The 26,978-nt window shown below is 42.6% G+C and overlaps 23 non-coding genes across 23 annotated transcripts; 10 read left to right on the top strand and 13 right to left on the bottom strand.

Moving 5' to 3' along the window:
- Positions 1 to 267: 267 nt before the first annotated feature.
- Positions 268 to 339, bottom strand: trnad-guc (transfer RNA aspartic acid (anticodon GUC)). Its single transcript has one exon. It is a non-coding gene; the product is annotated as a tRNA-Asp (tRNA).
- A 207-nt stretch (positions 340 to 546) lies between these two features.
- trnan-guu (transfer RNA asparagine (anticodon GUU)) lies at positions 547 to 620 on the top strand. The gene has a single exon. It is a non-coding gene; the product is annotated as a tRNA-Asn (tRNA).
- A 1,442-nt stretch (positions 621 to 2,062) lies between these two features.
- trnad-guc (transfer RNA aspartic acid (anticodon GUC)) lies at positions 2,063 to 2,134 on the bottom strand. The gene has a single exon. It is a non-coding gene; the product is annotated as a tRNA-Asp (tRNA).
- Positions 2,135 to 2,341: 207 nt separating this feature from the next.
- Positions 2,342 to 2,415, top strand: trnan-guu (transfer RNA asparagine (anticodon GUU)). The gene has a single exon. It is a non-coding gene; the product is annotated as a tRNA-Asn (tRNA).
- A 1,721-nt stretch (positions 2,416 to 4,136) lies between these two features.
- Positions 4,137 to 4,210, top strand: trnan-guu (transfer RNA asparagine (anticodon GUU)). Its single transcript has one exon. It is a non-coding gene; the product is annotated as a tRNA-Asn (tRNA).
- Positions 4,211 to 5,652: 1,442 nt separating this feature from the next.
- Positions 5,653 to 5,724, bottom strand: trnad-guc (transfer RNA aspartic acid (anticodon GUC)). Its single transcript has one exon. It is a non-coding gene; the product is annotated as a tRNA-Asp (tRNA).
- A 1,723-nt stretch (positions 5,725 to 7,447) lies between these two features.
- trnad-guc (transfer RNA aspartic acid (anticodon GUC)) lies at positions 7,448 to 7,519 on the bottom strand. Its single transcript has one exon. It is a non-coding gene; the product is annotated as a tRNA-Asp (tRNA).
- Positions 7,520 to 7,726: 207 nt separating this feature from the next.
- trnan-guu (transfer RNA asparagine (anticodon GUU)) lies at positions 7,727 to 7,800 on the top strand. The gene has a single exon. It is a non-coding gene; the product is annotated as a tRNA-Asn (tRNA).
- A 1,721-nt stretch (positions 7,801 to 9,521) lies between these two features.
- trnan-guu (transfer RNA asparagine (anticodon GUU)) lies at positions 9,522 to 9,595 on the top strand. The gene has a single exon. It is a non-coding gene; the product is annotated as a tRNA-Asn (tRNA).
- Positions 9,596 to 11,037: 1,442 nt separating this feature from the next.
- Positions 11,038 to 11,109, bottom strand: trnad-guc (transfer RNA aspartic acid (anticodon GUC)). Its single transcript has one exon. It is a non-coding gene; the product is annotated as a tRNA-Asp (tRNA).
- A 1,723-nt stretch (positions 11,110 to 12,832) lies between these two features.
- Positions 12,833 to 12,904, bottom strand: trnad-guc (transfer RNA aspartic acid (anticodon GUC)). Its single transcript has one exon. It is a non-coding gene; the product is annotated as a tRNA-Asp (tRNA).
- A 207-nt stretch (positions 12,905 to 13,111) lies between these two features.
- trnan-guu (transfer RNA asparagine (anticodon GUU)) lies at positions 13,112 to 13,185 on the top strand. The gene has a single exon. It is a non-coding gene; the product is annotated as a tRNA-Asn (tRNA).
- Positions 13,186 to 14,627: 1,442 nt separating this feature from the next.
- On the bottom strand, positions 14,628 to 14,699 carry trnad-guc (transfer RNA aspartic acid (anticodon GUC)). The gene has a single exon. It is a non-coding gene; the product is annotated as a tRNA-Asp (tRNA).
- Positions 14,700 to 14,906: 207 nt separating this feature from the next.
- trnan-guu (transfer RNA asparagine (anticodon GUU)) lies at positions 14,907 to 14,980 on the top strand. Its single transcript has one exon. It is a non-coding gene; the product is annotated as a tRNA-Asn (tRNA).
- Positions 14,981 to 16,422: 1,442 nt separating this feature from the next.
- On the bottom strand, positions 16,423 to 16,494 carry trnad-guc (transfer RNA aspartic acid (anticodon GUC)). Its single transcript has one exon. It is a non-coding gene; the product is annotated as a tRNA-Asp (tRNA).
- A 1,723-nt stretch (positions 16,495 to 18,217) lies between these two features.
- trnad-guc (transfer RNA aspartic acid (anticodon GUC)) lies at positions 18,218 to 18,289 on the bottom strand. Its single transcript has one exon. It is a non-coding gene; the product is annotated as a tRNA-Asp (tRNA).
- A 207-nt stretch (positions 18,290 to 18,496) lies between these two features.
- Positions 18,497 to 18,570, top strand: trnan-guu (transfer RNA asparagine (anticodon GUU)). The gene has a single exon. It is a non-coding gene; the product is annotated as a tRNA-Asn (tRNA).
- Positions 18,571 to 20,012: 1,442 nt separating this feature from the next.
- Positions 20,013 to 20,084, bottom strand: trnad-guc (transfer RNA aspartic acid (anticodon GUC)). Its single transcript has one exon. It is a non-coding gene; the product is annotated as a tRNA-Asp (tRNA).
- Positions 20,085 to 21,807: 1,723 nt separating this feature from the next.
- On the bottom strand, positions 21,808 to 21,879 carry trnad-guc (transfer RNA aspartic acid (anticodon GUC)). Its single transcript has one exon. It is a non-coding gene; the product is annotated as a tRNA-Asp (tRNA).
- A 207-nt stretch (positions 21,880 to 22,086) lies between these two features.
- Positions 22,087 to 22,160, top strand: trnan-guu (transfer RNA asparagine (anticodon GUU)). The gene has a single exon. It is a non-coding gene; the product is annotated as a tRNA-Asn (tRNA).
- A 1,442-nt stretch (positions 22,161 to 23,602) lies between these two features.
- On the bottom strand, positions 23,603 to 23,674 carry trnad-guc (transfer RNA aspartic acid (anticodon GUC)). The gene has a single exon. It is a non-coding gene; the product is annotated as a tRNA-Asp (tRNA).
- Positions 23,675 to 25,397: 1,723 nt separating this feature from the next.
- On the bottom strand, positions 25,398 to 25,469 carry trnad-guc (transfer RNA aspartic acid (anticodon GUC)). The gene has a single exon. It is a non-coding gene; the product is annotated as a tRNA-Asp (tRNA).
- Positions 25,470 to 25,676: 207 nt separating this feature from the next.
- trnan-guu (transfer RNA asparagine (anticodon GUU)) lies at positions 25,677 to 25,750 on the top strand. The gene has a single exon. It is a non-coding gene; the product is annotated as a tRNA-Asn (tRNA).
- The last annotated feature ends 1,228 nt before the right edge of the window (positions 25,751 to 26,978 follow it).

Consider the following 26,978-nt stretch of genomic DNA (forward strand, 5'->3'; position numbering starts at 1 on the left):
GTGACAAGTGCCATATAGGACAGAAGCACTAAAGCTTTAGATGTGGACAAATGTTGTGAAACAGACAGTGCATTTAGAATAAATATTTGAGTCGCAAAGAATTGTGGGGTTCATGAATTACCTGTTGATTCTTGCAAAGAAGGCGGCCATTTTTGTGACACCACCGTGAGTGTGTAGGAGTTGATAGAGGTTTCACCAGCAAATAGGGGTTGGTGCAAGATAATGTGTTTTCTAGGAGCCGGTTGAAGGCTGAACTAGAAAAGGGCTCTCCCCGTCAGGGAATCGAACCCTGGTCTTCCGCGTGACAGGCGGAGATACTGTCCACTATACTAACGAGGAACTGACACACTTGAACAAACATGTCGAAGATGGGTCACAGACGAGCTGGGATGCACACTTTGTTTCCTCAATGGATGAAGTGGCATGAAAAACCAATTCAAATGCAATCTCTCACAAACAGACTTTTTAGTCCATTTCAAATAAGAAATGACATGTCGTCATTTACCAACAAGCACTATAATCAGAATGGTATTTTCCACACATGTTGTCTCTGTGGCGCAATAGGCTAGCGCGTTCGGCTGTTAACCGAAAGGTTGGTGGTTTAAGCCCACCCAGAGGCGTTGATTACTCCTGTCCTTCCTTCAATGCTAGTCTCATGTTTACTTCTATCTGGTTAGCTAATTTACTCAGTACTTTCATCCCTCAGCTCATGTAACTTTCTTAACTTCATATTCAAATCCAAATATTTCCCCAGACTCATGAAAATGCAAGAGTGGACACAAAGAGTGGGTGGGACAAGTGCTTTGGAACTTCAAAACTACACAAAGCACAGGCCTCTTCTGTGCTGCTGCAACACACAGCCTGTTAATTTGGATGGACGCTCAAGCTTTCCCTAGGGCTGTAGGCTGAAGAACGTCCTGGCGCTGCCAACAGACATAGTTCCACTACATTGCAACTACTGAGTATCTTGGTTACTCCACAAGCAAAACACCTCAGTAGACGCCCTGCTTGACAATTCAGTTCAAAAAGAAAGGGCCTTTTTCTCAATTCAATCTTTGCCTTCTGAGCAAGCAAGCACTTGTTGGTTTCACACTTTCCAAAGCTGGTCCTGGAAGATGTCAGGATGGACGAGGAGTCCGACGCACTGCGCTATAGTTGCAGTCTCGTACTGGCACGTGTTTGAATGCAACTTCTGACATTCAGCCAGCAGTCATGCTTATGCTCAGCTGTCCTCAACAATGTAACAGTGCATTATATTTACTGTCAAGCAACATCACCAACAAACTTGGTTGATGTCAAGTCATTCAGACAAAACGGACCTGTTTCTCTTTGGAGACTGTTGTCGGATGTGCTGGAAATGACGGAAAGACTGATCAATCCTTTCTGATTGCCTTTATCAGAAAACTCTTTCTGAGGTTCTGTGTGGTTTGTTTTGTATTTGTTTATAAGAACTTCAATTACATGGAATTTTCAGTTTTAAAGTGAATGGAAAAGGACAAGATGGGATTTCCTGGCGGTGAGAATTGATCTCATCACCAAGGAAACAACTTCTTAGGTCTTTGTCAGACAAGTTACAAATTGTATTTGTCCTTATTCCGGGAGGATTAAGGGCTACCGGGCTGTCATTGGATGCTATTGAAAGAAGTGTCAAGTCATTGCATTAGAACAATCGGTCTGACGACTTAGCTGTAATGCACAGTGGGCATCTTGTTGAACTTACCAAAACCTAACCTTAATTGTGAGAAAACAATGTCATGTCCTTCTTTGAAAGCTGTCTTTGAAAAGAAGCAGAAATGTGACAAGTGCCATATAGGACAGAAGCACTAAAGCTTTAGATGTGGACAAATGTTGTGAAACAGACAGTGCATTTAGAATAAATATTTGAGTCGCAAAGAATTGTGGGGTTCATGAATTACCTGTTGATTCTTGCAAAGAAGGCGGCCATTTTTGTGACACCACAGTGAGTGTGTAGGAATTGATAGAGGTTTCACCAGCAAATAGGGGTTGGTGCAAGATAATGTGTTTTCTAGGAGCCAGTTGAAGGCTGAACTAGAAAAGGGCTCTCCCCGTCAGGGAATCGAACCCTGGTCTTCCGCGTGACAGGCGGAGATACTGTCCACTATACTAACGAGGAACTGACACACTTGAACAAACATGTCGAAGATGGGTCACAGACGAGCTGGGATGCACACTTTGTTTCCTCAATGGATGAAGTGGCATGAAAAACCAATTCAAATGCAATCTCTCACAAACAGACTTTTTAGTCCATTTCAAATAAGAAATGACATGTCATCATTTACCAACAAGCACTATAATCAGAATGGTATTTTCCACACATGTTGTCTCTGTGGCGCAATAGGCTAGCGCGTTCGGCTGTTAACCAAAAGGTTGGTGGTTCAAGCCCACCCAGAGGCGTTGATTACTCCTGTCCTTCCTTCAATGCTAGTCTCATGTTTACTTCTATCTGGTTAGCTAATTTACTCAGTACTTTCATCCCTCAGCTCATGTAACTTTCTTAACTTCATATTCAAATCCAAATATTTCCCCAGACTCATGAAAATGCAAGAGTGGACACAAAGAGTGGGTGGGACAAGTGCTTTGGAACTTCAAAAGTACACAAAGCACAGGCCTCTTCTGTGCTGCTGCAACACACAGCCTGTTAATTTGGATGGACGCTCAAGCTTTCCCTAGGGCTGTAGGCTGAAGAACGTCCTGGCGCTGCCAACAGACATAGTTCCACTACATTGCAACTACTGAGTATCTTGGTTACTCCACAAGCAAAACACCTCAGTAGACGCCCTGCTTGACAATTCAGTTCAAAAAGAAAGGGCCTTTTTCTCAATTCAATCTTTGCCTTCTGAGCAAGCAAGCACTTGTTAGTTTCACACTTTCCAAAGCTGGTCCTGGAAGATGTCAGGATGGACGAGGAGTCCGACGCACTGCGCTATAGTTGCAGTCTCGTACTGGCACCTGTTTGAATGCAACTTCTGACATTCAGCCAGCAGTCATGCTTATGCTCAGCTGTCCTCAACAATGTAACAGTGCATTATATTTACTGTCAAGCAACATCACCAACAAACTTGGTTGATGTCAAGTCATTCAGACAAAACGGACCTGTTTCTCTTTGGAGACTGTTGTCGGATGTGCTGGAAATGACGGAAAGACTGATCAATGCTTTCTGATTGCCTTTATCAGAAAACTCTTTCTGAGGTTCTGTGTGGTTTGTTTTGTATTTGTTTATAAGAACTTCAATTATATGGAATTTTCAGTTTTAAAGTGAATGGAAAAGGACAAGATGGGATTTCCTGGCGGTGAGAATTGATCTCATCACCAAGGAAACAACTTTTTAGGTCTTTGTCAGACAAGTTACAAATTGTATTTGTCCTTATTCCGGGAAGATTAAGGGCTACCTGGCTGTCATTGGATGCTATTGAAAGAGGTGTCAAGTCATTGCATTAGAACAATCGGTCTGACGACTTAGCTGTAATGCACAGTGGGCATCTTGTTGAACTTACCAAAACCTAACCTTAATTGTGAGAAAACAATGTCATGTCCTTCTTTGAAAGCTGTCTTTGAGAAGAAGCAGAAATGTGACAAGTGCCATATAGGACAGAAGCACTAAAGCTTTAGATGTGGACAAATGTTGTGAAACAGACAGTGCATTTAGAATAAATATTTGAGTCGCAAAGAATTGTGGGGTTCATGAATTACCTGTTGATTCTTGCAAAGAAGGCGGCCATTTTTGTGACACCACCGTGAGTGTGTAGGAGTTGATAGAGGTTTCACCAGCAAATAGGGGTTGGTGCAAGATAATGTGTTTTCTAGGAGCCAGTTGAAGGCTGAACTAGAAAAGGGCTCTCCCTGTCAGGGAATCGAACCCTGGTCTTCCGCGTGACAGGCGGAGATACTGTCCACTATACTAACGAGGAACTGACACACTTGAACAAACATGTCGAAGATGGGTCACAGACGAGCTGGGATGCACACTTTGTTTCCTCAATGGATGATGTGGCATGAAAAACCAATTCAAATGCAATCTCTCACAAACAGACTTTTTAGTCCATTTCAAATAAGAAATGACATGTCGTCATTTACCAACAAGCACTATAATCAGAATGGTATTTTCCACACATGTTGTCTCTGTGGCGCAATAGGCTAGCGCGTTCGGCTGTTAACCGAAAGGTTGGTGGTTTAAGCCCACCCAGAGGCGTTGATTACTCCTGTCCTTCCTTCAATGCTAGTCTCATGTTTACTTCTATCTGGTTAGCTAATTTACTCAGTACTTTCATCCCTCAGCTCATGTAACTTTCTTAACTTCATATTCAAATCCAAATATTTCCCCAGACTCATGAAAATGCAAGAGTGGACACAAAGAGTGGGTGGGACAAGTGCTTTGGAACTTCAAAAGTACACAAAGCACAGGCCTCTTCTGTGCTGCTGCAACACACAGCCTGTTAATTTGGATGGACGCTCAAGCTTTCCCTAGGGCTGTAGGCTGAATAACGTCCTGGCGCTGCCAACAGACATAGTTCCACTACATTGCAACTACTGAGTATCTTGGTTACTCCACAAGCAAAACACCTCAGTAGACGCCCTGCTTGACAATTCAGTTCAAAAAGAAAGGGCCTTTTTCTCAATTCAATCTTTGCCTTCTGAGCAAGCAAGCACTTGTTAGTTTCACACTTTCCAAAGCTGGTCCTGGAAGATGTCAGGATGGACGAGGAGTCCGACGCACTGCGCTATAGTTGCAGTCTCGTACTGGCACCTGTTTGAATGCAACTTCTGACATTCAGCCAGCAGTCATGCTTATGCTCAGCTGTCCTCAACAATGTAACAGTGCATTATATTTACTGTCAAGCAACATCACCAACAAACTTGGTTGATGTCAAGTCATTCAGACAAAACGGACCTGTTTCTCTTTGGAGACTGTTGTCGGATGTGCTGGAAATGACGGAAAGACTGATCAATGCTTTCTGATTGCCTTTATCAGAAAACTCTTTCTGAGGTTCTGTGTGGTTTGTTTTGTATTTGTTTATAAGAACTTCAATTATATGGAATTTTCAGTTTTAAAGTGAATGGAAAAGGACAAGATGGGATTTCCTGGCGGTGAGAATTGATCTCATCACCAAGGAAACAACTTCTTAGGTCTTTGTCAGACAAGTTACAAATTGTATTTGTCCTTATTCCGGGAGGATTAAGGGCTACCTGGCTGTCATTGGATGCTATTGAAAGAGGTGTCAAGTCATTGCATTAGAACAATCGGTCTGACGACTTAGCTGTAATGCACAGTGGGCATCTTGTTGAACTTACCAAAACCTAACCTTAATTGTGAGAAAACAATGTCATGTCCTTCTTTGAAAGCTGTCTTTGAGAAGAAGCAGAAATGTGACAAGTGCCATATAGGACAGAAGCACTAAAGCTTTAGATGTGGACAAATGTTGTGAAACAGACAGTGCATTTAGAATAAATATTTGAGTCGCAAAGAATTGTGGGGTTCATGAATTACCTGTTGATTCTTGCAAAGAAGGCGGCCATTTTTGTGACACCACCGTGAGTGTGTAGGAGTTGATAGAGGTTTCACCAGCAAATAGGGGTTGGTGCAAGATAATGTGTTTTCTAGGAGCCAGTTGAAGGCTGAACTAGAAAAGGGCTCTCCCCGTCAGGGAATCGAACCCTGGTCTTCCGCGTGACAGGCGGAGATACTGTCCACTATACTAACGAGGAACTGACACACTTGAACAAACATGTCGAAGATGGGTCACAGACGAGCTGGGATGCACACTTTGTTTCCTCAATGGATGAAGTGGCATGAAAAACCAATTCAAATGCAATCTCTCACAAACAGACTTTTTAGTCCATTTCAAATAAGAAATGACATGTCATCATTTACCAACAAGCACTATAATCAGAATGGTATTTTCCACACATGTTGTCTCTGTGGCGCAATAGGCTAGCGCGTTCGGCTGTTAACCGAAAGGTTGGTGATTCAAGCCCACCCAGAGGCGTTGATTACTCCTGTCCTTCCTTCAATGCTAGTCTCATGTTTACTTCTATCTGGTTAGCTAATTTACTCAGTACTTTCATCCCTCAGCTCATGTAACTTTCTTAACTTCATATTCAAATCCAAATATTTCCCCAGACTCATGAAAATGCAAGAGTGGACACAAAGAGTGGGTGGGACAAGTGCTTTGGAACTTCAAAAGTACACAAAGCACAGGCCTCTTCTGTGCTGCTGCAACACACAGCCTGTTAATTTGGATGGACGCTCAAGCTTTCCCTAGGGCTGTAGGCTGAAGAACGTCCTGGCGCTGCCAACAGACATAGTTCCACTACATTGCAACTACTGAGTATCTTGGTTACTCCACAAGCAAAACACCTCAGTAGACGCCCTGCTTGATAATTCAGTTCAAAAAGAAAGGGCCTTTTTCTCAATTCAATCTTTGCCTTCTGAGCAAGCAAGCACTTGTTAGTTTCACACTTTCCAAAGCTGGTCCTGGAAGATGTCAGGATGGACGAGGAGTCCGACGCACTGCGCTATAGTTGCAGTCTCGTACTGGCACCTGTTTGAATGCAACTTCTGACATTCAGCCAGCAGTCATGCTTATGCTCAGCTGTCCTCAACAATGTAACAGTGCATTATATTTACTGTCAAGCAACATCACCAACAAACTTGGTTGATGTCAAGTCATTCAGACAAAACGGACCTGTTTCTCTTTGGACACTGTTGTCGGATGTGCTGGAAATGACGGAAAGACTGATCAATGCTTTCTGATTGCCTTTATCAGAAAACTCTTTCTGAGGTTCTGTGTGGTTTGTTTTGTATTTGTTTATAAGAACTTCAATTATATGGAATTTTCAGTTTTAAAGTGAATGGAAAAGGACAAGATGGGATTTCCTGGCGGTGAGAATTGATCTCATCACCAAGGAAACAACTTCTTAGGTCTTTGTCAGACAAGTTACAAATTGTATTTGTCCTTATTCCGGGAGGATTAAGGGCTACCTGGCTGTCATTGGATGCTATTGAAAGAAGTGTCAAGTCATTGCATTAGAACAATCGGTCTGACGACTTAGCTGTAATGCACAGTGGGCATCTTGTTGAACTTACCAAAACCTAACCTTAATTGTGAGAAAACAATGTCATGTCCTTCTTTGAAAGCTGTCTTTGAAAAGAAGCAGAAATGTGACAAGTGCCATATAGGACAGAAGCACTAAAGCTTTAGATGTGGACAAATGTTGTGAAACAGACAGTGCATTTAGAATAAATATTTGAGTCGCAAAGAATTGTGGGGTTCATGAATTACCTGTTGATTCTTGCAAAGAAGGCGGCCATTTTTGTGACACCACCGTGAGTGTGTAGGAGTTGATAGAGGTTTCACCAGCAAATAGGGGTTGGTGCAAGATAATGTGTTTTCTAGGAGCCAGTTGAAGGCTGAACTAGAAAAGGGCTCTCCCCGTCAGGGAATCGAACCCTGGTCTTCCGCGTGACAGGCGGAGATACTGTCCACTATACTAACGAGGAACTGACACACTTGAACAAACATGTCGAAGATGGGTCACAGACGAGCTGGGATGCACACTTTGTTTCCTCAATGGATGAAGTGGCATGAAAAACCAATTCAAATGCAATCTCTCACAAACAGACTTTTTAGTCCATTTCAAATAAGAAATGACATGTCATCATTTACCAACAAGCACTATAATCAGAATGGTATTTTCCACACATGTTGTCTCTGTGGCGCAATAGGCTAGCGCGTTCGGCTGTTAACCGAAAGGTTGGTGGTTCAAGCCCACCCAGAGGCTTTGATTACTCCTGTCCTTCCTTCAATGCTAGTCTCATGTTTACTTCTATCTGGTTAGCTAATTTACTCAGTACTTTCATCCCTCAGCTCATGTAACTTTCTTAACTTCATATTCAAATCCAAATATTTCCCCAGACTCATGAAAATGCAAGAGTGGACACAAAGAGTGGGTGGGACAAGTGCTTTGGAACTTCAAAAGTACACAAAGCACAGGCCTCTTCTGTGCTGCTGCAACACACAGCCTGTTAATTTGGATGGACGCTCAAGCTTTCCCTAGGGCTGTAGGCTGAAGAACGTCCTGGCGCTGCCAACAGACATAGTTCCACTACATTGCAACTACTGAGTATCTTGGTTACTCCACAAGCAAAACACCTCAGTAGACGCCCTGCTTGACAATTCAGTTCAAAAAGAAAGGGCCTTTTTCTCAATTCAATCTTTGCCTTCTGAGCAAGCAAGCACTTGTTGGTTTCACACTTTCCAAAGCTGGTCCTGGAAGATGTCAGGATGGACGAGGAGTCCGACGCACTGCGCTATAGTTGCAGTCTCGTACTGGCACGTGTTTGAATGCAACTTCTGACATTCAGCCAGCAGTCATGCTTATGCTCAGCTGTCCTCAACAATGTAACAGTGCATTATATTTACTGTCAAGCAACATCACCAACAAACTTGGTTGATGTCAAGTCATTCAGACAAAACGGACCTGTTTCTCTTTGGAGACTGTTGTCGGATGTGCTGGAAATGACGGAAAGACTGATCAATCCTTTCTGATTGCCTTTATCAGAAAACTCTTTCTGAGGTTCTGTGTGGTTTGTTTTGTATTTGTTTATAAGAACTTCAATTACATGGAATTTTAAGTTTTAAAGTGAATGGAAAAGGACAAGATGGGATTTCCTGGCGGTGAGAATTGATCTCATCACCAAGGAAACAACTTCTTAGGTCTTTGTCAGACAAGTTACAAATTGTATTTGTCCTTATTCCGGGAGGATTAAGGGCTACCTGGCTGTCATTGGATGCTATTGAAAGAAGTGTCAAGTCATTGCATTAGAACAATCGGTCTGACGACTTAGCTGTAATGCACAGTGGGCATCTTGTTGAACTTACCAAAACCTAACCTTAATTGTGAGAAAACAATGTCATGTCCTTCTTTGAAAGCTGTCTTTGAAAAGAAGCAGAAATGTGACAAGTGCCATATAGGACAGAAGCACTAAAGCTTTAGATGTGGACAAATGTTGTGAAACAGACAGTGCATTTAGAATAAATATTTGAGTCGCAAAGAATTGTGGGGTTCATGAATTACCTGTTGATTCTTGCAAAGAAGGCGGCCATTTTTGTGACACCACCGTGAGTGTGTAGGAGTTGATAGAGGTTTCACCAGCAAATAGGGGTTGGTGCAAGATAATGTGTTTTCTAGGAGCCAGTTGAAGGCTGAACTAGAAAAGGGCTCTCCCTGTCAGGGAATCGAACCCTGGTCTTCCGCGTGACAGGCGGAGATACTGTCCACTATACTAACGAGGAACTGACACACTTGAACAAACATGTCGAAGATGGGTCACAGACGAGCTGGGATGCACACTTTGTTTCCTCAATGGATGATGTGGCATGAAAAACCAATTCAAATGCAATCTCTCACAAACAGACTTTTTAGTCCATTTCAAATAAGAAATGACATGTCGTCATTTACCAACAAGCACTATAATCAGAATGGTATTTTCCACACATGTTGTCTCTGTGGCGCAATAGGCTAGCGCGTTCGGCTGTTAACCGAAAGGTTGGTGGTTTAAGCCCACCCAGAGGCGTTGATTACTCCTGTCCTTCCTTCAATGCTAGTCTCATGTTTACTTCTATCTGGTTAGCTAATTTACTCAGTACTTTCATCCCTCAGCTCATGTAACTTTCTTAACTTCATATTCAAATCCAAATATTTCCCCAGACTCATGAAAATGCAAGAGTGGACACAAAGAGTGGGTGGGACAAGTGCTTTGGAACTTCAAAAGTACACAAAGCACAGGCCTCTTCTGTGCTGCTGCAACACACAGCCTGTTAATTTGGATGGACGCTCAAGCTTTCCCTAGGGCTGTAGGCTGAATAACGTCCTGGCGCTGCCAACAGACATAGTTCCACTACATTGCAACTACTGAGTATCTTGGTTACTCCACAAGCAAAACACCTCAGTAGACGCCCTGCTTGACAATTCAGTTCAAAAAGAAAGGGCCTTTTTCTCAATTCAATCTTTGCCTTCTGAGCAAGCAAGCACTTGTTAGTTTCACACTTTCCAAAGCTGGTCCTGGAAGATGTCAGGATGGACGAGGAGTCCGACGCACTGCGCTATAGTTGCAGTCTCGTACTGGCACCTGTTTGAATGCAACTTCTGACATTCAGCCAGCAGTCATGCTTATGCTCAGCTGTCCTCAACAATGTAACAGTGCATTATATTTACTGTCAAGCAACATCACCAACAAACTTGGTTGATGTCAAGTCATTCAGACAAAACGGACCTGTTTCTCTTTGGAGACTGTTGTCGGATGTGCTGGAAATGACGGAAAGACTGATCAATGCTTTCTGATTGCCTTTATCAGAAAACTCTTTCTGAGGTTCTGTGTGGTTTGTTTTGTATTTGTTTATAAGAACTTCAATTATATGGAATTTTCAGTTTTAAAGTGAATGGAAAAGGACAAGATGGGATTTCCTGGCGGTGAGAATTGATCTCATCACCAAGGAAACAACTTCTTAGGTCTTTGTCAGACAAGTTACAAATTGTATTTGTCCTTATTCCGGGAGGATTAAGGGCTACCTGGCTGTCATTGGATGCTATTGAAAGAGGTGTCAAGTCATTGCATTAGAACAATCGGTCTGACGACTTAGCTGTAATGCACAGTGGGCATCTTGTTGAACTTACCAAAACCTAACCTTAATTGTGAGAAAACAATGTCATGTCCTTCTTTGAAAGCTGTCTTTGAGAAGAAGCAGAAATGTGACAAGTGCCATATAGGACAGAAGCACTAAAGCTTTAGATGTGGACAAATGTTGTGAAACAGACAGTGCATTTAGAATAAATATTTGAGTCGCAAAGAATTGTGGGGTTCATGAATTACCTGTTGATTCTTGCAAAGAAGGCGGCCATTTTTGTGACACCACCGTGAGTGTGTAGGAGTTGATAGAGGTTTCACCAGCAAATAGGGGTTGGTGCAAGATAATGTGTTTTCTAGGAGCCAGTTGAAGGCTGAACTAGAAAAGGGCTCTCCCCGTCAGGGAATCGAACCCTGGTCTTCCGCGTGACAGGCGGAGATACTGTCCACTATACTAACGAGGAACTGACACACTTGAACAAACATGTCGAAGATGGGTCACAGACGAGCTGGGATGCACACTTTGTTTCCTCAATGGATGAAGTGGCATGAAAAACCAATTCAAATGCAATCTCTCACAAACAGACTTTTTAGTCCATTTCAAATAAGAAATGACATGTCATCATTTACCAACAAGCACTATAATCAGAATGGTATTTTCCACACATGTTGTCTCTGTGGCGCAATAGGCTAGCGCGTTCGGCTGTTAACCGAAAGGTTGGTGATTCAAGCCCACCCAGAGGCGTTGATTACTCCTGTCCTTCCTTCAATGCTAGTCTCATGTTTACTTCTATCTGGTTAGCTAATTTACTCAGTACTTTCATCCCTCAGCTCATGTAACTTTCTTAACTTCATATTCAAATCCAAATATTTCCCCAGACTCATGAAAATGCAAGAGTGGACACAAAGAGTGGGTGGGACAAGTGCTTTGGAACTTCAAAAGTACACAAAGCACAGGCCTCTTCTGTGCTGCTGCAACACACAGCCTGTTAATTTGGATGGACGCTCAAGCTTTCCCTAGGGCTGTAGGCTGAAGAACGTCCTGGCGCTGCCAACAGACATAGTTCCACTACATTGCAACTACTGAGTATCTTGGTTACTCCACAAGCAAAACACCTCAGTAGACGCCCTGCTTGATAATTCAGTTCAAAAAGAAAGGGCCTTTTTCTCAATTCAATCTTTGCCTTCTGAGCAAGCAAGCACTTGTTAGTTTCACACTTTCCAAAGCTGGTCCTGGAAGATGTCAGGATGGACGAGGAGTCCGACGCACTGCGCTATAGTTGCAGTCTCGTACTGGCACCTGTTTGAATGCAACTTCTGACATTCAGCCAGCAGTCATGCTTATGCTCAGCTGTCCTCAACAATGTAACAGTGCATTATATTTACTGTCAAGCAACATCACCAACAAACTTGGTTGATGTCAAGTCATTCAGACAAAACGGACCTGTTTCTCTTTGGACACTGTTGTCGGATGTGCTGGAAATGACGGAAAGACTGATCAATGCTTTCTGATTGCCTTTATCAGAAAACTCTTTCTGAGGTTCTGTGTGGTTTGTTTTGTATTTGTTTATAAGAACTTCAATTATATGGAATTTTCAGTTTTAAAGTGAATGGAAAAGGACAAGATGGGATTTCCTGGCGGTGAGAATTGATCTCATCACCAAGGAAACAACTTCTTAGGTCTTTGTCAGACAAGTTACAAATTGTATTTGTCCTTATTCCGGGAGGATTAAGGGCTACCTGGCTGTCATTGGATGCTATTGAAAGAAGTGTCAAGTCATTGCATTAGAACAATCGGTCTGACGACTTAGCTGTAATGCACAGTGGGCATCTTGTTGAACTTACCAAAACCTAACCTTAATTGTGAGAAAACAATGTCATGTCCTTCTTTGAAAGCTGTCTTTGAAAAGAAGCAGAAATGTGACAAGTGCCATATAGGACAGAAGCACTAAAGCTTTAGATGTGGACAAATGTTGTGAAACAGACAGTGCATTTAGAATAAATATTTGAGTCGCAAAGAATTGTGGGGTTCATGAATTACCTGTTGATTCTTGCAAAGAAGGCGGCCATTTTTGTGACACCACCGTGAGTGTGTAGGAGTTGATAGAGGTTTCACCAGCAAATAGGGGTTGGTGCAAGATAATGTGTTTTCTAGGAGCCAGTTGAAGGCTGAACTAGAAAAGGGCTCTCCCCGTCAGGGAATCGAACCCTGGTCTTCCGCGTGACAGGCGGAGATACTGTCCACTATACTAACGAGGAACTGACACACTTGAACAAACATGTCGAAGATGGGTCACAGACGAGCTGGGATGCACACTTTGTTTCCTCAATGGATGAAGTGGCATGAAAAACCAATTCAAATGCAATCTCTCACAAACAGACTTTTTAGTCCATTTCAAATAAGAAATGACATGTCATCATTTACCAACAAGCACTATAATCAGAATGGTATTTTCCACACATGTTGTCTCTGTGGCGCAATAGGCTAGCGCGTTCGGCTGTTAACCGAAAGGTTGGTGGTTCAAGCCCACCCAGAGGCTTTGATTACTCCTGTCCTTCCTTCAATGCTAGTCTCATGTTTACTTCTATCTGGTTAGCTAATTTACTCAGTACTTTCATCCCTCAGCTCATGTAACTTTCTTAACTTCATATTCAAATCCAAATATTTCCCCAGACTCATGAAAATGCAAGAGTGGACACAAAGAGTGGGTGGGACAAGTGCTTTGGAACTTCAAAAGTACACAAAGCACAGGCCTCTTCTGTGCTGCTGCAACACACAGCCTGTTAATTTGGATGGACGCTCAAGCTTTCCCTAGGGCTGTAGGCTGAAGAACGTCCTGGCGCTGCCAACAGACATAGTTCCACTACATTGCAACTACTGAGTATCTTGGTTACTCCACAAGCAAAACACCTCAGTAGACGCCCTGCTTGACAATTCAGTTCAAAAAGAAAGGGCCTTTTTCTCAATTCAATCTTTGCCTTCTGAGCAAGCAAGCACTTGTTGGTTTCACACTTTCCAAAGCTGGTCCTGGAAGATGTCAGGATGGACGAGGAGTCCGACGCACTGCGCTATAGTTGCAGTCTCGTACTGGCACGTGTTTGAATGCAACTTCTGACATTCAGCCAGCAGTCATGCTTATGCTCAGCTGTCCTCAACAATGTAACAGTGCATTATATTTACTGTCAAGCAACATCACCAACAAACTTGGTTGATGTCAAGTCATTCAGACAAAACGGACCTGTTTCTCTTTGGAGACTGTTGTCGGATGTGCTGGAAATGACGGAAAGACTGATCAATCCTTTCTGATTGCCTTTATCAGAAAACTCTTTCTGAGGTTCTGTGTGGTTTGTTTTGTATTTGTTTATAAGAACTTCAATTACATGGAATTTTAAGTTTTAAAGTGAATGGAAAAGGACAAGATGGGATTTCCTGGCGGTGAGAATTGATCTCATCACCAAGGAAACAACTTCTTAGGTCTTTGTCAGACAAGTTACAAATTGTATTTGTCCTTATTCCGGGAGGATTAAGGGCTACCTGGCTGTCATTGGATGCTATTGAAAGAAGTGTCAAGTCATTGCATTAGAACAATCGGTCTGACGACTTAGCTGTAATGCACAGTGGGCATCTTGTTGAACTTACCAAAACCTAACCTTAATTGTGAGAAAACAATGTCATGTCCTTCTTTGAAAGCTGTCTTTGAAAAGAAGCAGAAATGTGACAAGTGCCATATAGGACAGAAGCACTAAAGCTTTAGATGTGGACAAATGTTGTGAAACAGACAGTGCATTTAGAATAAATATTTGAGTCGCAAAGAATTGTGGGGTTCATGAATTACCTGTTGATTCTTGCAAAGAAGGCGGCCATTTTTGTGACACCACAGTGAGTGTGTAGGAATTGATAGAGGTTTCACCAGCAAATAGGGGTTGGTGCAAGATAATGTGTTTTCTAGGAGCCAGTTGAAGGCTGAACTAGAAAAGGGCTCTCCCCGTCAGGGAATCGAACCCTGGTCTTCCGCGTGACAGGCGGAGATACTGTCCACTATACTAACGAGGAACTGACACACTTGAACAAACATGTCGAAGATGGGTCACAGACGAGCTGGGATGCACACTTTGTTTCCTCAATGGATGAAGTGGCATGAAAAACCAATTCAAATGCAATCTCTCACAAACAGACTTTTTAGTCCATTTCAAATAAGAAATGACATGTCATCATTTACCAACAAGCACTATAATCAGAATGGTATTTTCCACACATGTTGTCTCTGTGGCGCAATAGGCTAGCGCGTTCGGCTGTTAACCGAAAGGTTGGTGGTTCAAGCCCACCCAGAGGCTTTGATTACTCCTGTCCTTCCTTCAATGCTAGTCTCATGTTTACTTCTATCTGGTTAGCTAATTTACTCAGTACTTTCATCCCTCAGCTCATGTAACTTTCTTAACTTCATATTCAAATCCAAATATTTCCCCAGACTCATGAAAATGCAAGAGTGGACACAAAGAGTGGGTGGGACAAGTGCTTTGGAACTTCAAAAGTACACAAAGCACAGGCCTCTTCTGTGCTGCTGCAACACACAGCCTGTTAATTTGGATGGACGCTCAAGCTTTCCCTAGGGCTGTAGGCTGAAGAACGTCCTGGCGCTGCCAACAGACATAGTTCCACTACATTGCAACTACTGAGTATCTTGGTTACTCCACAAGCAAAACACCTCAGTAGACGCCCTGCTTGACAATTCAGTTCAAAAAGAAAGGGCCTTTTTCTCAATTCAATCTTTGCCTTCTGAGCAAGCAAGCACTTGTTAGTTTCACACTTTCCAAAGCTGGTCCTGGAAGATGTCAGGATGGACGAGGAGTCCGACGCACTGCGCTATAGTTGCAGTCTCGTACTGGCACCTGTTTGAATGCAACTTCTGACATTCAGCCAGCAGTCATGCTTATGCTCAGCTGTCCTCAACAATGTAACAGTGCATTATATTTACTGTCAAGCAACATCACCAACAAACTTGGTTGATGTCAAGTCATTCAGACAAAACGGACCTGTTTCTCTTTGGACACTGTTGTCGGATGTGCTGGAAATGACGGAAAGACTGATCAATCCTTTCTGATTGCCTTTATCAGAAAACTCTTTCTGAGGTTCTGTGTGGTTTGTTTTGTATTTGTTTATAAGAACTTCAATTATATGGAATTTTCAGTTTTAAAGTGAATGGAAAAGGACAAGATGGGATTTCCTGGCGGTGAGAATTGATCTCATCACCAAGGAAACAACTTCTTAGGTCTTTGTCAGACAAGTTACAAATTGTATTTGTCCTTATTCCGGGAGGATTAAGGGCTACCTGGCTGTCATTGGATGCTATTGAAAGAAGTGTCAAGTCATTGCATTAGAACAATCGGTCTGACGACTTAGCTGTAATGCACAGTGGGCATCTTGTTGAACTTACCAAAACCTAACCTTAATTGTGAGAAAACAATGTCATGTCCTTCTTTGAAAGCTGTCTTTGAAAAGAAGCAGAAATGTGACAAGTGCCATATAGGACAGAAGCACTAAAGCTTTAGATGTGGACAAATGTTGTGAAACAGACAGTGCATTTAGAATAAATATTTGAGTCACAAAGAATTGTGGGGTTCATGAATTACCTGTTGATTCTTGCAAAGAAGGCGGCCATTTTTGTGACACCACAGTGAGTGTGTAGGAGTTGATAGAGGTTTCACCAGCAAATAGGGGTTGGTGCAAGATAATGTGTTTTCTAGGAGCCAGTTGAAGGCTGAACTAGAACAGGGCTCTCCCCGTCAGGGAATCGAACCCTGGTCTTCCGCGTGACAGGCGGAGATACTGTCCACTATACTAACGAGGAACTGACACACTTGAACAAACATGTCGAAGATGGGTCACAGACGAGCTGGGATGCACACTTTGTTTCCTCAATGGATGAAGTGGCATGAAAAACCAATTCAAATGCAATCTCTCACAAACAGACTTTTTAGTCCATTTCAAATAAGAAATGACATGTCATCATTTACCAACAAGCACTATAATCAGAATGGTATTTTCCACACATGTTGTCTCTGTGGCGCAATAGGCTAGCGCGTTCGGCTGTTAACCGAAAGGTTGGTGATTCAAGCCCACCCAGAGGCGTTGATTACTCCTGTCCTTCCTTCAATGCTAGTCTCATGTTTACTTCTATCTGGTTAGCTAATTTACTCAGTACTTTCATCCCTCAGCTCATGTAACTTTCTTAACTTCATATTCAAATCCAAATATTTCCCCAGACTCATGAAAATGCAAGAGTGGACACAAAGAGTGGGTGGGACAAGTGCTTTGGAACTTCAAAAGTACACAAAGCACAGGCCTCTTCTGTGCTGCTGCAACACACAGCCTGTTAATTTGGATGGACGCTCAAGCTTTCCCTAGGGCTGTAGGCTGAAGAACGTCCTGGCGCTGCCAACAGACATAGTTCCACTACATTGCAACTACTGAGTATCTTGGTTACTCCACAAGCAAAACACCTCAGTAGACGCCCTGCTTGATAATTCAGTTCAAAAAGAAAGGGCCTTTTTCTCAATTCAATCTTTGCCTTCTGAGCAAGCAAGCACTTGTTAGTTTCACACTTTCCAAAGCTGGTCCTGGAAGATGTCAGGATGGACGAGGAGTCCGACGCACTGCGCTATAGTTGCAGTCTCGTACTGGCACCTGTTTGAATGCAACTTCTGACATTCAGCCAGCAGTCATGCTTATGCTCAGCTGTCCTCAACAATGTAACAGTGCATTATATTTACTGTCAAGCAACATCACCAACAAACTTGGTTGATGTCAAGTCATTCAGACAAAACGGACCTGTTTCTCTTTGGACACTGTTGTCGGATGTGCTGGAAATGACGGAAAGACTGATCAATGCTTTCTGATTGCCTTTATCAGAAAACTCTTTCTGAGGTTCTGTGTGGTTTGTTTTGTATTTGTTTATAAGAACTTCAATTATATGGAATTTTCAGTTTTAAAGTGAATGGAAAAGGACAAGATGGGATTTCCTGGCGGTGAGAATTGATCTCATCACCAAGGAAACAACTTCTTAGGTCTTTGTCAGACAAGTTACAAATTGTATTTGTCCTTATTCCGGGAGGATTAAGGGCTACCTGGCTGTCATTGGATGCTATTGAAAGAAGTGTCAAGTCATTGCATTAGAACAATCGGTCTGACGACTTAGCTGTAATGCACAGTGGGCATCTTGTTGAACTTACCAAAACCTAACCTTAATTGTGAGAAAACAATGTCATGTCCTTCTTTGAAAGCTGTCTTTGAAAAGAAGCAGAAATGTGACAAGTGCCATATAGGACAGAAGCACTAAAGCTTTAGATGTGGACAAATGTTGTGAAACAGACAGTGCATTTAGAATAAATATTTGAGTCGCAAAGAATTGTGGGGTTCATGAATTACCTGTTGATTCTTGCAAAGAAGGCGGCCATTTTTGTGACACCACCGTGAGTGTGTAGGAGTTGATAGAGGTTTCACCAGCAAATAGGGGTTGGTGCAAGATAATGTGTTTTCTAGGAGCCAGTTGAAGGCTGAACTAGAAAAGGGCTCTCCCCGTCAGGGAATCGAACCCTGGTCTTCCGCGTGACAGGCGGAGATACTGTCCACTATACTAACGAGGAACTGACACACTTGAACAAACATGTCGGAGATGGGTCACAGACGAGCTGGGATGCACACTTTGTTTCCTCAATGGATGAAGTGGCATGAAAAACCAATTCAAATGCAATCTCTCACAAACAGACTTTTTAGTCCATTTCAAATAAGAAATGACATGTCATCATTTACCAACAAGCACTATAATCAGAATGGTATTTTCCACACATGTTGTCTCTGTGGCGCAATAGGCTAGCGCGTTCGGCTGTTAACCGAAAGGTTGGTGGTTCAAGCCCACCCAGAGGCTTTGATTACTCCTGTCCTTCCTTCAATGCTAGTCTCATGTTTACTTCTATCTGGTTAGCTAATTTACTCAGTACTTTCATCCCTCAGCTCATGTAACTTTCTTAACTTCATATTCAAATCCAAATATTTCCCCAGACTCATGAAAATGCAAGAGTGGACACAAAGAGTGGGTGGGACAAGTGCTTTGGAACTTCAAAAGTACACAAAGCACAGGCCTCTTCTGTGCTGCTGCAACACACAGCCTGTTAATTTGGATGGACGCTCAAGCTTTCCCTAGGGCTGTAGGCTGAAGAACGTCCTGGCGCTGCCAACAGACATAGTTCCACTACATTGCAACTACTGAGTATCTTGGTTACTCCACAAGCAAAACACCTCAGTAGACGCCCTGCTTGACAATTCAGTTCAAAAAGAAAGGGCCTTTTTCTCAATTCAATCTTTGCCTTCTGAGCAAGCAAGCACTTGTTAGTTTCACACTTTCCAAAGCTGGTCCTGGAAGATGTCAGGATGGACGAGGAGTCCGACGCACTGCGCTATAGTTGCAGTCTCGTACTGGCACCTGTTTGAATGCAACTTCTGACATTCAGCCAGCAGTCATGCTTATGCTCAGCTGTCCTCAACAATGTAACAGTGCATTATATTTACTGTCAAGCAACATCACCAACAAACTTGGTTGATGTCAAGTCATTCAGACAAAACGGACCTGTTTCTCTTTGGACACTGTTGTCGGATGTGCTGGAAATGACGGAAAGACTGATCAATCCTTTCTGATTGCCTTTATCAGAAAACTATTTCTGAGGTTCTGTGTGGTTTGTTTTGTATTTGTTTATAAGAACTTCAATTATATGGAATTTTCAGTTTTAAAGTGAATGGAAAAGGACAAGATGGGATTTCCTGGCGGTGAGAATTGATCTCATCACCAAGGAAACAACTTCTTAGGTCTTTGTCAGACAAGTTACAAATTGTATTTGTCCTTATTCCGGGAGGATTAAGGGCTACCTGGCTGTCATTGGATGCTATTGAAAGAAGTGTCAAGTCATTGCATTAGAACAATCGGTCTGACGACTTAGCTGTAATGCACAGTGGGCATCTTGTTGAACTTACCAAAACCTAACCTTAATTGTGAGAAAACAATGTCATGTCCTTCTTTGAAAGCTGTCTTTGAGAAGAAGCAGAAATGTGACAAGTGCCATATAGGACAGAAGCACTAAAGCTTTAGATGTGGACAAATGTTGTGAAACAGACAGTGCATTTAGAATAAATATTTGAGTCGCAAAGAATTGTGGGGTTCATGAATTACCTGTTGATTCTTGCAAAGAAGGCGGCCATTTTTGTGACACCACCGTGAGTGTGTAGGAGTTGATAGAGGTTTCACCAGCAAATAGGGGTTGGTGCAAGATAATGTGTTTTCTAGGAGCCAGTTGAAGGCTGAACTAGAAAAGGGCTCTCCCCGTCAGGGAATCGAACCCTGGTCTTCCGCGTGACAGGCGGAGATACTGTCCACTATACTAACGAGGAACTGACACACTTGAACAAACATGTCGAAGATGGGTCACAGACGAGCTGGGATGCACACTTTGTTTCCTCAATGGATGAAGTGGCATGAAAAACCAATTCAAATGCAATCTCTCACAAACAGACTTTTTAGTCCATTTCAAATAAGAAATGACATGTCATCATTTACCAACAAGCACTATAATCAGAATGGTATTTTCCACACATGTTGTCTCTGTGGCGCAATAGGCTAGCGCGTTCGGCTGTTAACCGAAAGGTTGGTGATTCAAGCCCACCCAGAGGCGTTGATTACTCCTGTCCTTCCTTCAATGCTAGTCTCATGTTTACTTCTATCTGGTTAGCTAATTTACTCAGTACTTTCATCCCTCAGCTCATGTAACTTTCTTAACTTCATATTCAAATCCAAATATTTCCCCAGACTCATGAAAATGCAAGAGTGGACACAAAGAGTGGGTGGGACAAGTGCTTTGGAACTTCAAAAGTACACAAAGCACAGGCCTCTTCTGTGCTGCTGCAACACACAGCCTGTTAATTTGGATGGACGCTCAAGCTTTCCCTAGGGCTGTAGGCTGAAGAACGTCCTGGCGCTGCCAACAGACATAGTTCCACTACATTGCAACTACTGAGTATCTTGGTTACTCCACAAGCAAAACACCTCAGTAGACGCCCTGCTTGATAATTCAGTTCAAAAAGAAAGGGCCTTTTTCTCAATTCAATCTTTGCCTTCTGAGCAAGCAAGCACTTGTTAGTTTCACACTTTCCAAAGCTGGTCCTGGAAGATGTCAGGATGGACGAGGAGTCCGACGCACTGCGCTATAGTTGCAGTCTCGTACTGGCACCTGTTTGAATGCAACTTCTGACATTCAGCCAGCAGTCATGCTTATGCTCAGCTGTCCTCAACAATGTAACAGTGCATTATATTTACTGTCAAGCAACATCACCAACAAACTTGGTTGATGTCAAGTCATTCAGACAAAACGGACCTGTTTCTCTTTGGACACTGTTGTCGGATGTGCTGGAAATGACGGAAAGACTGATCAATGCTTTCTGATTGCCTTTATCAGAAAACTCTTTCTGAGGTTCTGTGTGGTTTGTTTTGTATTTGTTTATAAGAACTTCAATTATATGGAATTTTCAGTTTTAAAGTGAATGGAAAAGGACAAGATGGGATTTCCTGGCGGTGAGAATTGATCTCATCACCAAGGAAACAACTTCTTAGGTCTTTGTCAGACAAGTTACAAATTGTATTTGTCCTTATTCCGGGAGGATTAAGGGCTACCTGGCTGTCATTGGATGCTATTGAAAGAAGTGTCAAGTCATTGCATTAGAACAATCGGTCTGACGACTTAGCTGTAATGCACAGTGGGCATCTTGTTGAACTTACCAAAACCTAACCTTAATTGTGAGAAAACAATGTCATGTCCTTCTTTGAAAGCTGTCTTTGAAAAGAAGCAGAAATGTGACAAGTGCCATATAGGACAGAAGCACTAAAGCTTTAGATGTGGACAAATGTTGTGAAACAGACAGTGCATTTAGAATAAATATTTGAGTCGCAAAGAATTGTGGGGTTCATGAATTACCTGTTGATTCTTGCAAAGAAGGCGGCCATTTTTGTGACACCACCGTGAGTGTGTAGGAGTTGATAGAGGTTTCACCAGCAAATAGGGGTTGGTGCAAGATAATGTGTTTTCTAGGAGCCAGTTGAAGGCTGAACTAGAAAAGGGCTCTCCCCGTCAGGGAATCGAACCCTGGTCTTCCGCGTGACAGGCGGAGATACTGTCCACTATACTAACGAGGAACTGACACACTTGAACAAACATGTCGAAGATGGGTCACAGACGAGCTGGGATGCACACTTTGTTTCCTCAATGGATGAAGTGGCATGAAAAACCAATTCAAATGCAATCTCTCACAAACAGACTTTTTAGTCCATTTCAAATAAGAAATGACATGTCATCATTTACCAACAAGCACTATAATCAGAATGGTATTTTCCACACATGTTGTCTCTGTGGCGCAATAGGCTAGCGCGTTCGGCTGTTAACCGAAAGGTTGGTGGTTCAAGCCCACCCAGAGGCTTTGATTACTCCTGTCCTTCCTTCAATGCTAGTCTCATGTTTACTTCTATCTGGTTAGCTAATTTACTCAGTACTTTCATCCCTCAGCTCATGTAACTTTCTTAACTTCATATTCAAATCCAAATATTTCCCCAGACTCATGAAAATGCAAGAGTGGACACAAAGAGTGGGTGGGACAAGTGCTTTGGAACTTCAAAAGTACACAAAGCACAGGCCTCTTCTGTGCTGCTGCAACACACAGCCTGTTAATTTGGATGGACGCTCAAGCTTTCCCTAGGGCTGTAGGCTGAAGAACGTCCTGGCGCTGCCAACAGACATAGTTCCACTACATTGCAACTACTGAGTATCTTGGTTACTCCACAAGCAAAACACCTCAGTAGACGCCCTGCTTGACAATTCAGTTCAAAAAGAAAGGGCCTTTTTCTCAATTCAATCTTTGCCTTCTGAGCAAGCAAGCACTTGTTGGTTTCACACTTTCCAAAGCTGGTCCTGGAAGATGTCAGGATGGACGAGGAGTCCGACGCACTGCGCTATAGTTGCAGTCTCGTACTGGCACGTGTTTGAATGCAACTTCTGACATTCAGCCAGCAGTCATGCTTATGCTCAGCTGTCCTCAACAATGTAACAGTGCATTATATTTACTGTCAAGCAACATCACCAACAAACTTGGTTGATGTCAAGTCATTCAGACAAAACGGACCTGTTTCTCTTTGGAGACTGTTGTCGGATGTGCTGGAAATGACGGAAAGACTGATCAATCCTTTCTGATTGCCTTTATCAGAAAACTCTTTCTGAGGTTCTGTGTGGTTTGTTTTGTATTTGTTTATAAGAACTTCAATTACATGGAATTTTAAGTTTTAAAGTGAATGGAAAAGGACAAGATGGGATTTCCTGGCGGTGAGAATTGATCTCATCACCAAGGAAACAACTTCTTAGGTCTTTGTCAGACAAGTTACAAATTGTATTTGTCCTTATTCCGGGAGGATTAAGGGCTACCTGGCTGTCATTGGATGCTATTGAAAGAAGTGTCAAGTCATTGCATTAGAACAATCGGTCTGACGACTTAGCTGTAATGCACAGTGGGCATCTTGTTGAACTTACCAAAACCTAACCTTAATTGTGAGAAAACAATGTCATGTCCTTCTTTGAAAGCTGTCTTTGAAAAGAAGCAGAAATGTGACAAGTGCCATATAGGACAGAAGCACTAAAGCTTTAGATGTGGACAAATGTTGTGAAACAGACAGTGCATTTAGAATAAATATTTGAGTCGCAAAGAATTGTGGGTTTCATGAATTACCTGTTGATTCTTGCAAAGAAGGCGGCCATTTTTGTGACACCACAGTGAGTGTGTAGGAATTGATAGAGGTTTCACCAGCAAATAGGGGTTGGTGCAAGATAATGTGTTTTCTAGGAGCCAGTTGAAGGCTGAACTAGAACAGGGCTCTCCCCGTCAGGGAATCGAACCCTGGTCTTCCGCGTGACAGGCGGAGATACTGTCCACTATACTAACGAGGAACTGACACACTTGAACAAACATGTCGAAGATGGGTCACAGACGAGCTGGGATGCACACTTTGTTTCCTCAATGGATGAAGTGGCATGAAAAACCAATTCAAATGCAATCTCTCACAAACAGACTTTTTAGTCCATTTCAAATAAGAAATGACATGTCATCATTTACCAACAAGCACTATAATCAGAATGGTATTTTCCACACATGTTGTCTCTGTGGCGCAATAGGCTAGCGCGTTCGGCTGTTAACCGAAAGGTTGGTGATTCAAGCCCACCCAGAGGCGTTGATTACTCCTGTCCTTCCTTCAATGCTAGTCTCATGTTTACTTCTATCTGGTTAGCTAATTTACTCAGTACTTTCATCCCTCAGCTCATGTAACTTTCTTAACTTCATATTCAAATCCAAATATTTCCCCAGACTCATGAAAATGCAAGAGTGGACACAAAGAGTGGGTGGGACAAGTGCTTTGGAACTTCAAAAGTACACAAAGCACAGGCCTCTTCTGTGCTGCTGCAACACACAGCCTGTTAATTTGGATGGACGCTCAAGCTTTCCCTAGGGCTGTAGGCTGAAGAACGTCCTGGCGCTGCCAACAGACATAGTTCCACTACATTGCAACTACTGAGTATCTTGGTTACTCCACAAGCAAAACACCTCAGTAGACGCCCTGCTTGACAATTCAGTTCAAAAAGAAAGGGCCTTTTTCTCAATTCAATCTTTGCCTTCTGAGCAAGCAAGCACTTGTTAGTTTCACACTTTCCAAAGCTGGTCCTGGAAGATGTCAGGATGGACGAGGAGTCCGACGCACTGCGCTATAGTTGCAGTCTCGTACTGGCACCTGTTTGAATGCAACTTCTGACATTCAGCCAGCAGTCATGCTTATGCTCAGCTGTCCTCAACAATGTAACAGTGCATTATATTTACTGTCAAGCAACATCACCAACAAACTTGGTTGATGTCAAGTCATTCAGACAAAACGGACCTGTTTCTCTTTGGACACTGTTGTCGGATGTGCTGGAAATGACGGAAAGACTGATCAATGCTTTCTGATTGCCTTTATCAGAAAACTCTTTCTGAGGTTCTGTGTGGTTTGTTTTGTATTTGTTTATAAGAACTTCAATTATATGGAATTTTCAGTTTTAAAGTGAATGGAAAAGGACAAGATGGGATTTCCTGGCGGTGAGAATTGATCTCATCACCAAGGAAACAACTTCTTAGGTCTTTGTCAGACAAGTTACAAATTGTATTTGTCCTTATTCCGGGAGGATTAAGGGCTACCTGGCTGTCATTGGATGCTATTGAAAGAAGTGTCAAGTCATTGCATTAGAACAATCGGTCTGACGACTTAGCTGTAATGCACAGTGGGCATCTTGTTGAACTTACCAAAACCTAACCTTAATTGTGAGAAAACAATGTCATGTCCTTCTTTGAAAGCTGTCTTTGAAAAGAAGCAGAAATGTGACAAGTGCCATATAGGACAGAAGCACTAAAGCTTTAGATGTGGACAAATGTTGTGAAACAGACAGTGCATTTAGAATAAATATTTGAGTCGCAAAGAATTGTGGGGTTCATGAATTACCTGTTGATTCTTGCAAAGAAGGCGGCCATTTTTGTGACACCACCGTGAGTGTGTAGGAGTTGATAGAGGTTTCACCAGCAAATAGGGGTTGGTGCAAGATAATGTGTTTTCTAGGAGCCAGTTGAAGGCTGAACTAGAAAAGGGCTCTCCCCGTCAGGGAATCGAACCCTGGTCTTCCGCGTGACAGGCGGAGATACTGTCCACTATACTAACGAGGAACTGACACACTTGAACAAACATGTCGGAGATGGGTCACAGACGAGCTGGGATGCACACTTTGTTTCCTCAATGGATGAAGTGGCATGAAAAACCAATTCAAATGCAATCTCTCACAAACAGACTTTTTAGTCCATTTCAAATAAGAAATGACATGTCATCATTTACCAACAAGCACTATAATCAGAATGGTATTTTCCACACATGTTGTCTCTGTGGCGCAATAGGCTAGCGCGTTCGGCTGTTAACCGAAAGGTTGGTGGTTCAAGCCCACCCAGAGGCTTTGATTACTCCTGTCCTTCCTTCAATGCTAGTCTCATGTTTACTTCTATCTGGTTAGCTAATTTACTCAGTACTTTCATCCCTCAGCTCATGTAACTTTCTTAACTTCATATTCAAATCCAAATATTTCCCCAGACTCATGAAAATGCAAGAGTGGACACAAAGAGTGGGTGGGACAAGTGCTTTGGAACTTCAAAAGTACACAAAGCACAGGCCTCTTCTGTGCTGCTGCAACACACAGCCTGTTAATTTGGATGGACGCTCAAGCTTTCCCTAGGGCTGTAGGCTGAAGAACGTCCTGGCGCTGCCAACAGACATAGTTCCACTACATTGCAACTACTGAGTATCTTGGTTACTCCACAAGCAAAACACCTCAGTAGACGCCCTGCTTGACAATTCAGTTCAAAAAGAAAGGGCCTTTTTCTCAATTCAATCTTTGCCTTCTGAGCAAGCAAGCACTTGTTAGTTTCACACTTTCCAAAGCTGGTCCTGGAAGATGTCAGGATGGACGAGGAGTCCGACGCACTGCGCTATAGTTGCAGTCTCGTACTGGCACCTGTTTGAATGCAACTTCTGACATTCAGCCAGCAGTCATGCTTATGCTCAGCTGTCCTCAACAATGTAACAGTGCATTATATTTACTGTCAAGCAACATCACCAACAAACTTGGTTGATGTCAAGTCATTCAGACAAAACGGACCTGTTTCTCTTTGGACACTGTTGTCGGATGTGCTGGAAATGACGGAAAGACTGATCAATCCTTTCTGATTGCCTTTATCAGAAAACTATTTCTGAGGTTCTGTGTGGTTTGTTTTGTATTTGTTTATAAGAACTTCAATTATATGGAATTTTCAGTTTTAAAGTGAATGGAAAAGGACAAGATGGGATTTCCTGGCGGTGAGAATTGATCTCATCACCAAGGAAACAACTTCTTAGGTCTTTGTCAGACAAGTTACAAATTGTATTTGTCCTTATTCCGGGAGGATTAAGGGCTACCTGGCTGTCATTGGATGCTATTGAAAGAAGTGTCAAGTCATTGCATTAGAACAATCGGTCTGACGACTTAGCTGTAATGCACAGTGGGCATCTTGTTGAACTTACCAAAACCTAACCTTAATTGTGAGAAAACAATGTCATGTCCTTCTTTGAAAGCTGTCTTTGAAAAGAAGCAGAAATGTGACAAGTGCCATATAGGACAGAAGCACTAAAGCTTTAGATGTGGACAAATG

This window comes from Oryzias latipes, chromosome 11 (assembly GCF_053564925.1).
Source record: "Oryzias latipes strain Hd-rR chromosome 11, Olatipes_Hd-rR_3.1".
In the NCBI taxonomy this organism is placed as follows: domain Eukaryota; kingdom Metazoa; phylum Chordata; class Actinopteri; order Beloniformes; family Adrianichthyidae; genus Oryzias; species Oryzias latipes.